The sequence below is a fragment of the Stegostoma tigrinum genome, chromosome 7 (genome assembly GCF_030684315.1).
Source record: "Stegostoma tigrinum isolate sSteTig4 chromosome 7, sSteTig4.hap1, whole genome shotgun sequence".
In the NCBI taxonomy this organism is placed as follows: domain Eukaryota; kingdom Metazoa; phylum Chordata; class Chondrichthyes; order Orectolobiformes; family Stegostomatidae; genus Stegostoma; species Stegostoma tigrinum.
This window is the reverse complement of record NC_081360.1, coordinates 41,098,268-41,111,074: the sequence shown is the minus strand read 5'-3', so window position 1 is coordinate 41,111,074 and position 12,807 is coordinate 41,098,268. Positions and strand designations below refer to the sequence as shown.

The 12,807-nt window shown below is 40.7% G+C and overlaps 1 long non-coding RNA gene across 1 annotated transcript in view; it reads left to right on the top strand.

The window, feature by feature from the left end:
- The window catches only part of LOC125454373 (uncharacterized), a 27,302-nt gene extending 14,495 nt beyond the window's left edge, over positions 1-12,807 (top strand). Inside the window, exon 3 of the long non-coding RNA XR_007247974.2 lies at positions 11,971-12,807. This is a non-coding gene — a long non-coding RNA (uncharacterized LOC125454373). The remainder of the gene's footprint in view (positions 1-11,970) is intronic.

The following is a 12,807-nucleotide window of genomic DNA, read 5'->3' as shown; positions in this document are numbered from 1 at the left end:
CCATATATCCCATATGGCTCTCCCCAAATGGGGAAGTCAATACAGTTTCAAAAACAAACAACAGGACAGAGAGTAAAGAAGCATTCAGGAATCCTACCCTAATGGCAGGGAATGACAAAACTATAAGTGTATTAATTAAACCAGAAGACAGAAATAATAGAAACATGAATAAAGCATCAATGCTGAGGGATAGGTTACAGAGTATGGTCCAAATAAGACTTTCATATATGGATGCATGGAGGATAAGGAATTAATCAAATGAATTGTAGGCACAAATTTAAACTGGAGATTATGATTTTACAAAAGAAAAGTAATATTTGACAAATTTATTATACTTGAACAAGTTTCTTGTAGGCCCCAAAAATGGGACCTGTAGAATATTTGGATTTTCAAAAGGCATTCAATAAGTTATCACACCAAAAGTTTATTTTTAACAAGGACTTAAGGAAGTTGGGGTAATATATTAACCTGGTTAACAGACAGGAAGAAGATAGTCAGGCATTTAAGTTAGCAGGCTATAAGTAGCAACAGGAACAAGCTGTGCCTCAGTCAACTCCTATCTAATATCAATGTCTTAGATGAAGGGAACAAGAGTAGTGTATCAAATCTGTTGATGATAAAAGGTTAGATTGGAAAATTAGTGACAGAAGAACAGAAAGTGGTTGAAAAGGGAGAGAGATAGGTAAAAATAAAAGAGTAATAAGACGGTAGATGGTCAAGTGTGAGGTTATTCATTTTGGCAATAAGAACAGAAAACATTTCTTTAAGATGTCAAATGCTATAAAATGAAAGTAGAAATGCCAGAAATTCTTAGCCAGTTAGGCAGCATCTATGAAGAGGGAAAGAATTAATGTTTTAAGTCCATGACTTTTACTTTAACTTGGAAAAGTTAGAGACAACATAGGCTCTGAACAAGGGGCATGTGAGACAAAGACAAGAGGAAGCTCTGTGAGATGGTACAAAGCAGGAGAGATTTAATGGCAGAGGGGTTGATATTACAGAGCCAAAGGGAATGGTGGTGGGCGAAAAAAGAAAGAGAAAGGTGTTTGTAGAGTAGGTGTGTTATTGACTGCAATGAAAATTAAGAGAAAAACCGAAGCTTGCAAAGAAAAGGAAATAAGAGCATCGAGAATATGGTCTGAAGTTGTTGACCTTGTTATTGAGGCCTGAAAGCTGTACAGTGACTGATTGAAAGGTGAAGTGCTGTTCATCCGCTTACATTAAGCTTCCATGGAACAGTGCTGTAGGCTGAGAACAGAGCTTTTGGAGCAAGAGCAAGGTGGGCATGTAAAGTAACAGATTACTGGAAATTTGGGATCATACTTACGGACTGGGTAGAGCTGTTCCACAAAGTAGTCACCCAGTCAATGTTTGGTGGACAGATGACTGCATTCTACGCAGCAAATATGGAAGACAGTAAATCGCTGCTTCAACTTTCTTGGCCTCACCATCCATTTTTGGCCATTTTCACCACCTCCCACATGAAGCTCCCATTGAACAACTCTTTTCCTCTCATCGTTCCTCATGTGATACTCTCATTTACTCATCAGCCAGCCCCAACACCCTTTTCTCTTCTCGCAACAGCTTGCTACACCAATATAGCTCATGTAGTGACAGCCGCCCTTTGACTGCTCTCTCAATCCAAGGCTTCAAACACTCTGACATGAAGTTACAAGGCACAAAAGTCCACTGTAGTTATTATTAAGAAACTCTATTATGAGCGGGAACTTCAAAATGTGCACAAGTAACTTATGCACTCTGTCAGAGAGCTGGCAGATTAAAACAGTTGGTAGCACAGCAATACAGCAGTGAGAAAGGCTCATGTGATTTTATGGGGTCAAAAGGGAACACTAGGTACAACATTATTCCTCCTCTGTAAAATCAGATTGCGTCTGAGCCATTGTCAGACTTTCTTGATGATAGATTCCTCATTTTCCTCATTGTGAGGCTTACTGAGCTCTAGTTCCCTTTTCTCTCTCCTTTCTTTCTTGAATAGCAGTTTTACATTTGCTAACGTCCAACAGGACATGCTCGGATCTTGAGAATGCAGGAAAATTATAATTAGTGAATCCTTATCTATATAGCAGCCTCTTTTAGAACCCTAGGCTGGAGGTCATCTGGCACTGGAGATATAATGGCTTAGTGTCTTAAGTTTGTCCACTATTTTTTCACTTCTTAACATAAGTTCCTCACTCTTATTATTCTTTTAGTGAGCCTCTAATAATGCAACATAATTTGTCAGTAGATGTAATAACCAATCCTTCCCCGCAGTTAATGTTCTCTATTCCTAACAACATCCTTGTAATTCTCCTCTGTACCATGTCTAATATGACCAAATCTTCCTACAATCGTAATAACAACCACATCGGCTTGTGACTTCCCATAACCAACACCCTAAACTGATGTCCTAAGATTTATATCTTTATTCAACTCTCCATGGGAGAGAATAATGTGAAAGCATAATTTGTTGTGACAGAATAGTGTTACAATAAGTAGGTACAGAGCTCATGGGAACTCGGTAACTCCAAGTGCTTTTATTATAAATGGGAATTTTTGGCGTCATCCTAGGTTATGAAGAAATCTGCAATGTGCTACAGGTCACATATCCCTCACAACTTAAGCCGACTTTATCCCTGCAAGCCTTTGCAACCCAAAAGCTTGGGCACAGACCTTCACATGAAGGTATGCTTGGCAAATCTGGAGGAACTAAGTGGAAGAACTGGAAAAGAGAACTTCACAGTGACTATCATTCTAAGAAAACCTTGATGGTGTTGAAAGGGTTATCAGAATATGATGGGAAGAATTCTCATCTATTCAGCACAGAATCATTCTCACAATTCATACATTTTTCCCTGCCCAAATCAAATAAATCAAATCAATTCTAGAACATCATTAATTTTATATATATATATATATACACATTTGTGTGTGTGTGTGTGTGTGTGTGTGTGTGTGTGAGAGAGAGAGAGAGAGAGCTTATGCAGGAGTTCTGCATGACTTCCAATTGAATGATAGAGGACAAAGGATTTTAAACTTATTCTTTCACAGACTGTGTTCATTACTAACAGGACCTGCATTTATTGGCCATCCTTAGAGGAGGTGGTGGCTAGTTGCCTTCTTGAAGCACTGTAGTCCATGCAGTAAATAGATACTTGCACAATATGGCTTGGTGGAGAACATGCATGTGGTGGTGCTCTCATGTATCTCATAGCAACCACCACCTGGAGCAAGGCTTTGGGTTGGGAGGGTGCTGTAAGGGGAATCTTGGTGAGATACTGCAGTGTACCTTTTGAGTGGTGACACTGCTGGAATGGTGAGTCAGTGGTGGACAGAGCAAAACATTCAAGGTGGTTAATAGGGTGGCAATCAAAGAGTGTGCTTTGACCTGTATGATGTCAATCTTTTCATTTGTTGTTGGAGCTACACTCAAGCAGGCAAGTGGAGCATGTTCTAATCACACTTCTGACTTGTGCCGTGTAGTGTGGACAGGCTTTGCAGAAGCAAGAGGTGAGTTAATTACTGAAGAACTCCCATTCTCTGACCCACTCTTGGAGCCACGGCACTTATTTGGCTAGGCTACTAGAGTTTCTAGCCAATGGCATTCACCTCCTTCTTCCACCACTCTCTCTCCTCCCCCCCACCCCCAATCACCACCACCGCCACCGCCACCACCATATTGATACTGAGAGATTCAGCAATGGAAATACATTAACCATAACATCTTAGCACTGGGAGAAAAGTTCTCGGTGGGTTGTGTGGCCATGCACCCACAAGGAAGCTCTGCATAGGCCAACTGGCATGCCCTCCCAACCCCCCACCGCATAGCTTCCACTTTCAGAAGCTGCTAGTGTGCACAGACCTCAGAGATCCACAAAACAGCATGGAAAACTAGAGAGAGATTTAGTTTTTTTGGGGGGGATAAACATTTGATTAGATTTTATTGATTGATTGAATTACCACAAGACCATAAGATAGAGGAGCAGAATTAGGCCATTTAGTTCATTGATGACAGTTAATATGTTTCTCAATCCAATTCTCTTGCATTTTCCTTGTGACCCTTGATCCCCTTAACAGTCAAGAATATGTTTATCTCTGTCTTAAATACACTCAGAGATTTGACCTCCACAGCTCTTTGCAGTAATGAGCTCCACAGATTCACCGCCCTCTGACTGAAGAAATTCCTTATCTTTACTCTGAGGTTGTACCTTTGGGCTTTAGTCTCTCCTTGTAGAAACATCTTCTCCGTATCCACTCTATCTAGACTTCTGAGCATTCTATCAGTTTTAATCAGATCTCCACTCATCCTTATAAACTCCATTGAGTACATACCCAGTGTCTTCAACACTCCTCATATAATGAGCACTTCATCCTTAGGATCATTCTTGTACTCCCTCAAAGTTGCCACCCAGGTGGATAAGGTTGTTAGGAAAGCATATGGTGTTTTGGCTTTCATTAACGGGGGATCGAGTTTAAGAGCCGCGAGGTTATGCTGCAGCTCTACAAAACCCTGGTGAGACCACACTTGGAATATTGTGTCCAGTTCTGGTTGCCCTATTATAGGAAAGATGTGGAGGCTTTGGAGAGGGTGCAAAGGAGGTTTACCAGGATGCTGCCTGGACTGGTGGGCTTGTCTTACGAGGTGAGGTTGACTGAGCTCAGACTTTTCTGCCTGGAGAGGAGGAAGAGAGGTGACCTGATCGAGGCGTACAAGGTAATGAGAGGCATAGATAGAGTCAATAGCCAGAAACTTTTCCCCAGGGCAGGATTGACTACCACAAGGGGTCATAGTTTTAAGGTGTTCGGAGGAAGGTATAGATGAGACGTCAGAGGGAGGTTCTTCACCCAGAGAGTTGTGAGCGCATGGAATAGTTTACCAGTGGTAGTCGTGGAAGCGGAGTCATTAGTGACATTTGAGCAACTGCTGGATATGCACATGGACAGCAGTGAATTGAGGGGAATTTAGGTTATTTTATTTTATTTTTGGATTAGGATTATTTCACGGCACAACATCGTGGGCCGAAGGGCCTGTACTGTGCTGTTCTTTTCTATGTTCTATGTTCTAAACTTCTCTGGATCCCTTCCAACAACAGCACATCCTTGCTTAGATACAAAGCCCAGAACAGCTTACAATATTCTAAATGCAGCCTGATCACAGCTTATGTAGCCTGATGTATATACCTCTGCTCTTGCATTCTAGTCCCCTTGAAACAAATGCTGACATGGCATTTGCCTTCCAATGCCAAGTGACCCTGCATGTTAACCATAAGGGACTCCTGAACTAGGACTTCCAAGTTCCTTTGTGCTTCAGATTTTCAAAGCCTTTCCCCCATTTAAAAAAATAGTCGATTCATTCTTCTCAGGTGCATAACCTCATACTTTCCCATATTGTATTCCATCTGCCACTTCTTTGCCCACTCTTCCAGTCAGTCCAAGTCCTTCGGCAGCCTTGCTGCTTCCTCAGCACTACATGCCCTCTACCTGGACTTTGTATCAGTTATTTCATTCAGATTGATAATGTATAATGTTAATAATTGTGGTCCCAACACAGACCCCTGAAGAACTCTGCTAGTCACCGGTGGCCATCCTGAAAAAGACCCCTTTATTTCAGTCAATCCTCTATCCATACTAATACCTTATCTCAACCACAATGGGCTCTTAGATAATAAAATGTGAGGCTGGATGAACACAGCAAGCCCAGCAGCATCCCAGGAGCACAAAAGCTGATGTTTCCGGCCTAGACACTTCATCAGAGATGGGGATGGGGTGAGGGTTCTGGAATAAATAGGGAGAGAGGGGGAGGCAGACCGAAGATGGAGAGAAAAGAAGATAGGTGGAGAGGACAGTATAGGTGGGGAGATAGGGAGGGGATAGGTCAGTCCAGGGAAGATGGACAGGTCAAGGAGGTGGGATGAGGTTAGTAGGTAGGAGATGGAGGTGGGGCTTGGGTTGGGAGGAAGGGATGGGTGAGAGGAATAACAGGTTAGGGAGGCAGAGACAGGTTGGATTGGTTTTGGGATGCAGTGGTGGAGGGGAAGAGCTGGGCTGGTTGTGTGGTGCAGTGGGGGGAGGGACGAACTGGGCTGGTTTTGGGATGCGGTGGGGGAAGGGGAGATTTTGAAGCTGGTGAAGTCCACATTGATACCATTGGGCTGCATGGTTCCTAAGCGGAATATGAGTTGCTGTTCCTGCAACCTTCGGGTGGCATCATTATGGCACTGCAGGAGGCCCATGATGGACATGTCATCTAAAGAATGGGAGGGGGAGTGGAAATGGTTCGTGACTGGGAGGTGCAGTTGTTTATTGCGAACCGAGCGGAGGTGTTCTGCGAAGTGGTCCCCAAGCCTCCGCTTGGTTTCCCCAATGTAGAGGAAGCCACACCGGGTACAATGGATACAGTATACCACATTGGTAGATGTGCAGGTGAACCTCTGCTTAATATGGAAAGTCATCTTGGGGCCTGGGATAGGGGTGAGGGAGGAGGTGTGGGGGCAAATGTAGCATTTCCTGCGGTTGCAGCGGAAGGTGCCGGGTGTGGTGGGGTTAGAGGGCAGTGTGGAGCGAACAAGGGAGTCACCGAGAGAGTGGTCTCTCCGGAAAGCAGACAAGGGTGGGGATGGAAAAATGTCTTGGGTGGTGGGGTCGGATTCTAGATGGCGGAAGTGTCGGAGGATGATGCGTTGTATCCGGAGGTTGGTGGGGTGGTGTGTGAGAACGAGGGGATCCTCTTTGGGCGGTTGTGGCGGGGGCGGGGTTTGAGGGATGTGTTGCGGGAAATGTGGGAGACGCGATCAAGGGCGTTCTCGACCACTGTGGGGGGAAAGTTGCGGTCCTTGAAGAACTTGGACATCTGGGATGTGCGGGAGTGGAATGCCTCATCGTGGGAGCAGATGCGGCGGAGGCGGAGGAATTGGGAATAGGAGATGGAAATTTTGCAGGAGGGTGGGTGGGAGTCGGTGGACTTGAAATGGACATCAGTTACAAGCTGGTTGCCTGAGATGGAGACTGAGAGGTCCAGGAAGGTGAGGGATGTGCTGGAGATGGCTCTTACTTATTTAGCAGCTTTCTGTGCGGCACCTTGTCAATGGCCTTCTGAAAATCCAAATAGATCACGTCCACTGGTTCTACTTGTTCTGACTTGGTCATTACCTCCTCAAAGAATTCTAACTGATTTGTCAGGCATAACGTCCCCTTGTCAAAGCTGTGCTGAGTCATCCCTATTTTATCACACACTTCCAAGTACTCTGAAACCTCATCCTTAATAATGGACTCTAAAATCTTCAGAACGAGCAAGGTCAAGCTAACCGACCTTGTATTTTCTACCATTTGACTCCCTCCCTTATCAAGCAGGAGTGTTAACATTGGTCCTCTGGGTCCCTCCTTGACTCATGATTCCTAAAAGATTACCACTAATGCCTCTACAATCCCCTCAGCTATCTCCTTCAGAAACTTTAAAAACTAGCAGACCAAACTTTTCTTTAAAAAGCAATAATGGACAAGATGAATAATTAGAGTAGGCTGGCACTAACATTGAAAAAACTCTTGCAATCTTCTTTTAAGATATATGAAAGATGAGAGAGGCAAGAATGGACATTGGATCAATGGAAAATGAGGCTGCAAAAGTAGTGATGGGGAACTATCTGGGCTGTAGGCCATCTAGTCTGGTTGACTTATCCACCTTCAGACCTTTCAGCTTTGCTAACACCTCCTTAGTGATGGCCATGACACTCACCTCTACCACCAATTCTCAAATTTCTGGTATGCTGCTGGTGACTTCCACTGTGAAAACTGATGCAAAGTACCTATTCAGTTCCTCAACTATCTCTTTGTTCCCCATCACTGCTTTTGCAGCCTCATTTTCCAATGATCCAATGTCCATTCTTGCCTCCCTCGTCTTTTATATATCTTAAAAGAAGGTTGCAAGAGTTTTTTTTTTAAATGCTAGTGGCCAGCTTACTCTAATTATTCATCCTCTCCATTTTTTTTAAAGAAAAAGTTGCTAGTTTTTAAAAAGCTTCCCACTAATCTTTACCATTTTGTATGTTTTTTCTTATGCTTTTATGTGGTCCCTGACTTTTCTCATCAACCATGTTCGGTTCATCTCCCTAAGGATAATAATTGCAACAATTGCAAGGCCACATTTAAGTCAGCCCTTCACTGAATTCAAATTTCATTATCTGTCTTGTTGGGATTTGAACCTGTATCCTCAGAACACTGGCCTGAGGTTCAGGATTATGAATTCAGTGACATTACTTCTATGTCACCACCTCCCTGTAGGTAAGGAAGTCATTAACAGTACACCCTTGAGCCTATCTCCATTATAAAAGGTACTGGAGAGTTATACTATGCCTCTATACATCCTGAGGGCATCTTCATAGCTCAAGTACTTAGACACATTTACATACCCAACATCTCCTTCATTAATACCCATGAAGGCACTGACGTAGCTCCCAGCAATATAGATTAGGAATGCCTGTCCTGATAAAATATGGAAGAGCCCCACGTGAAAAACTTAGGTCACCCTCTCTGATGAAACTGTTTTGCTGCCTATGTTTCTATCCTTTCCCATATCTACTATATTTTCATTTCTTTTGCCACAGTTTTGCTCCATTATATTTGCCTCCAACATTTAATTGCATAAGGAGGGGTTGCAGATCAGGAAACTGAACAGTTTATTAAAAGAAACAAAAACAAAAAGATTAGAGCATGGAAGAAAGCTAGCCACAAATATAAAAACAGATAGTAAATACTTCTCCAAATATCTAAAGAGAAAAGTTAACAAAGTGACTGTTGGTCTTATAGCTAGTCAGGCTAGTCATAATGAAAAGTAAGGAAATAGCAGATAAATTAAACAGGTTTCATGCATTGGACTGCACTACAGAGTATGCAAGCACTATCCCAGATCAGCAATAAATCAAGAAATGGAAGAGTGAAAGCAATTCAGAAAAGTCACTGAGAAGTGGTACTGAGTAAATTGTTGAAACGGAGGGTTGGCAAATCCCCAAGTCCTGATGGACTTCATCCTAGGGTCTTGAAAGACATGACTGGTAGGACAGCTGATCCATTGGTTGTAATGTTTCAAAACTCTCTTGATTTGTGGATGGTCCAATTAGATTGGAAGATGAAAAGCTGGAAAGAACAGTGCAGTTAGCTTAACATCTGTTGTAACAAAAATGTTGGAAACTTATTAAAGTTATAGCAGGACACATAGGTAAGTTCAAGGTACTCGTGCTGAAACACGAGTGAAAGGGGAATCACGTTGGACTAATAGTTCTTTGAGCTAGGGGAGCACACGCTGTGGATAAAGGTTCACGTATTGTAATTAGATTTCAGAAAGCATTTGGTAAGGTCTCACTTCAAAAGTTATTGCAGAAGAAAAATAAAAGCTTATGGTGTCGGGGATTACGTAGTAGTATGGGTAAAAGTTTGACTGGCCAACAGGAAACAAAGTATGGTCAAATGGATGATTTAAGTCAGTGTGCATACAAATCCATCCTGGCTCCTCGACTGTCTACAATTTATACAAATAACTAAGATGGGATGGAAGGTATGGTTGCAAAATTTGCTAACACCACAAATAAAAGTGACAAAGTAAGCTGTGAATGGCACAAAAGGCTACAAAACATCCTGACAGGTAAGGTGAGTGGGCAAAGATCTTGCAGATGGAGGATGATATGGAAAAATGTGAAATTGTCTATTTTAGCAAGAAGAATTTTTAAAAAAATTATCTAAAAGTGCAGAGCACTCAGATAAAGAGGAATTTTGTGTCCACATATATGAATCTAGTATGTTGGTACAGCAGGCAATTGGGAAAGCTAATAGCAAGTTGTCATTTATTGCAAAGGCAATCAAGTACAGAAGTAAGATCTTAGCTTTTAGTTACATAGGGCACTGATGAGGCTGAATCTGGGCTGCTGTGCACAGTATAGGTCATCTTTTTCAGGAAGGATGCAAATGTGTTGGAGGCAGTTCAGAGAAGGATTACCAAATTAATATCTGGAATTAGAGGGCAATCTTATGATGAAAGGTTGTACAGGGTAGGCTTGTATCTACTGGAATTCATAAGAAAGACTATCTTGATTAAAACATAAAATTCTGAAGGAAGCAGAGTACTTGAATATTTTAAAGGCAAAAGTAGATAGATTCTTGTTAAGCGAGGGGTTGGAAGGTTATTGGTGTAAGTGAGAATGTGAATTTGAGGTTATTATCTTTTGGACGGTGGAGCAGCCTTAAGGAGCCAAGTGGTCTACTGCTGCATGTTTGTAAAGCAATGGAAAGTAAGTGCAGTGAAGAATATACTCGATTGAGTTTGACACGAAGGAGTGAGGGTAAACAGTAAATCATGTATAAAATTAAAATCATTAGCAATGAAAAAACTGAAAATGTACTTTAAACATGAAAGCTGATGAGACATGGTGTCAGAAGAGAGTTAGTACCAACCTATGAAAATTGTATTGTTGAATTTCATGCAAGTCAATATTGTGCTGGGAATGATGCAGAAGTGCATTTTGTAGCAGAAGTACTGTGTAAAACAAATTGTGGATTTTGGCATCTGAATACATGCTGGCTAATCACTGGGAAAGTCAATGATAGACTTGGAAAAATGGTTCAATTATGGCATCATAGAAATATTGCAATAGACGTTGTTCTGCAGTTTTATCAGAGATCAAGTTCAGGAATTTAAGCAAATACTATTCACAGCTTTTCACATACAAATATCATATACAGCATCAGAACAAAACCCACAAACGTTTGATACGTTTGCCTCATCTTTCACTAAGTCAATGTGAGATATGTATAACAATTTATTAAAATGACTTATGAGTGGCCGATATTGCATTCCATATTATTTTAGCACAATTGTACTTCTACACAACAGTTCAATTATAATACAAATAAAGATCCTTATGTGACGTTTGTACCCTTTGTAGCATTTTGCTGTTTTAATGTTCTCCGCAACTGATCCATGGCACAGCAAGAAACAATTTATACTCCAGTTATACAAGATACATTTATGGTAGATCAAAGCATGCCTGAATTCTAATTGTCATCCTTCATTAGTGATAATTAATATTTCAGTTATGTAAGCCAGAATGCCCTCTATTGAAACAAAACTGAAAAAAGGGTACATGATAATTTGATATCTGAGTCAGCTTTGTGCATGCCTGTATTTTATCTCCTCTAAATTGATTCAAACCATACAATAGACACAAATTTGACTGAATACAAGATGGCCAAAATAATTGTTTTCTGGGGAAAGAGGCAAGAAGATTTGAAATTAAATGCAGCACTCCCAGTTATGAACTCCAGAACACTACCTTCAGGCAGCAGTACTCAAAACGTTTCATGTTTGTGTATTTAAATAGGAATAAGACATAACAGACTGTAAAAAGGACATCATAAGCAATCTGAAATTATGACTACATAAACAACCAGCTAACTGCATAACTATATTCATCCTGTGAAGGATGCTAAAAAGAATAAAAGGCATTCTGTTGGAATTATCATTTGGACTGAAGATCGAATTCAAGCTAATGAATTTTTTGGACAGTAAACTGCAGTGATTTGTGATCTTGTAAACCGCTTCTCAGGGAAAAAGCTATAGTGGATACTTAACTTGATAATTCAAAAAGTTTAAAAGTCCAAAAGTAGCCAGAAGTAACTTGATTTAAATTTGAAAGCATATACCTTTCATAATATTTCACACCGAAAGAACTCTTGTTCTGATTAAAGCTATAGCATACAACCGACCCAGTTTATTGCCTTTCTCCTGTAAACATACCACAATACTACCTTTTAAAGCCAAATTCACATTTACAATACAATAACATTTGTTTTCAAACCTTATCTAATAGCCAAAAACTTTGCAAGTTAGACATTTTTCAAATGTTTTGTAATTCCTTAATTTTTAAATTGAGTTATGAAATAAAAGTTTAAGAATTTAATCCAATTTCCTTATTTTCTCTCATGTAGAACACACACTAAGCCCGAACTGATGTCATCTTTATTCCATGAGTGAACTATCTGCAGAACAGAAAAGGCTTTTCTAACTGATGAGTACAGTAATGCCTTTTTATTTGTTGTACAAAAAGTTAACACCATGTATACACAGACATGTCCAAGAATGGGTGCTGTACATTATCCAGACTTTGAGCTGTTTAGAACCACAATCTTCTTGGCGCTGATCAAAGTGTGAACCATCTGGTTAGCTTCACAGTAAACAAACTAACCAAACCCTTGCTGCCAGTTTGCATGATCGTCAAAAAGAGACTTATTTTTGTCGCTTTGTCTTGTTTAGTATTTCTCTTTGATGTAATTGTGCCCATAATGTTCTTGCTAACACAAGTTATTTGGGTCAATTTCTCTTTTGGGCTGCGTTTGGCTCCAGATGCTGTCATACTACATATTATCACGACAATCTGATAAATTATATCTTATTTGTTTAAAGTAACCTGGTGGTGACTAACATCTTAATTTACAACAGTTAAAATTGTCTTGAAAATATGCAGTATCTAATTATATGAATGTTAGATTTCGTGAAGCTTCTTTGTGAATCAGCATGCTTTTTAAAAATAAAATTTTGCCAAATAAGCACACTGTTAATATGACAATTAAAGACCAGTAAGTAGAGCCATCCACTTCTTTAAAGTGTCGAAATGCATCGACAGCAAAGCCTCTTCCTTTCACACTGCTCGAGATTCCGTGAATCTAACCAGAATTGAATACTATTGCTGGCGTTTAAAAGGGGAATGCTGTTTACAATTGTAGTACAAACTTGTGCCTGAGTAGAGTCTTATATTGCTGTGTAAA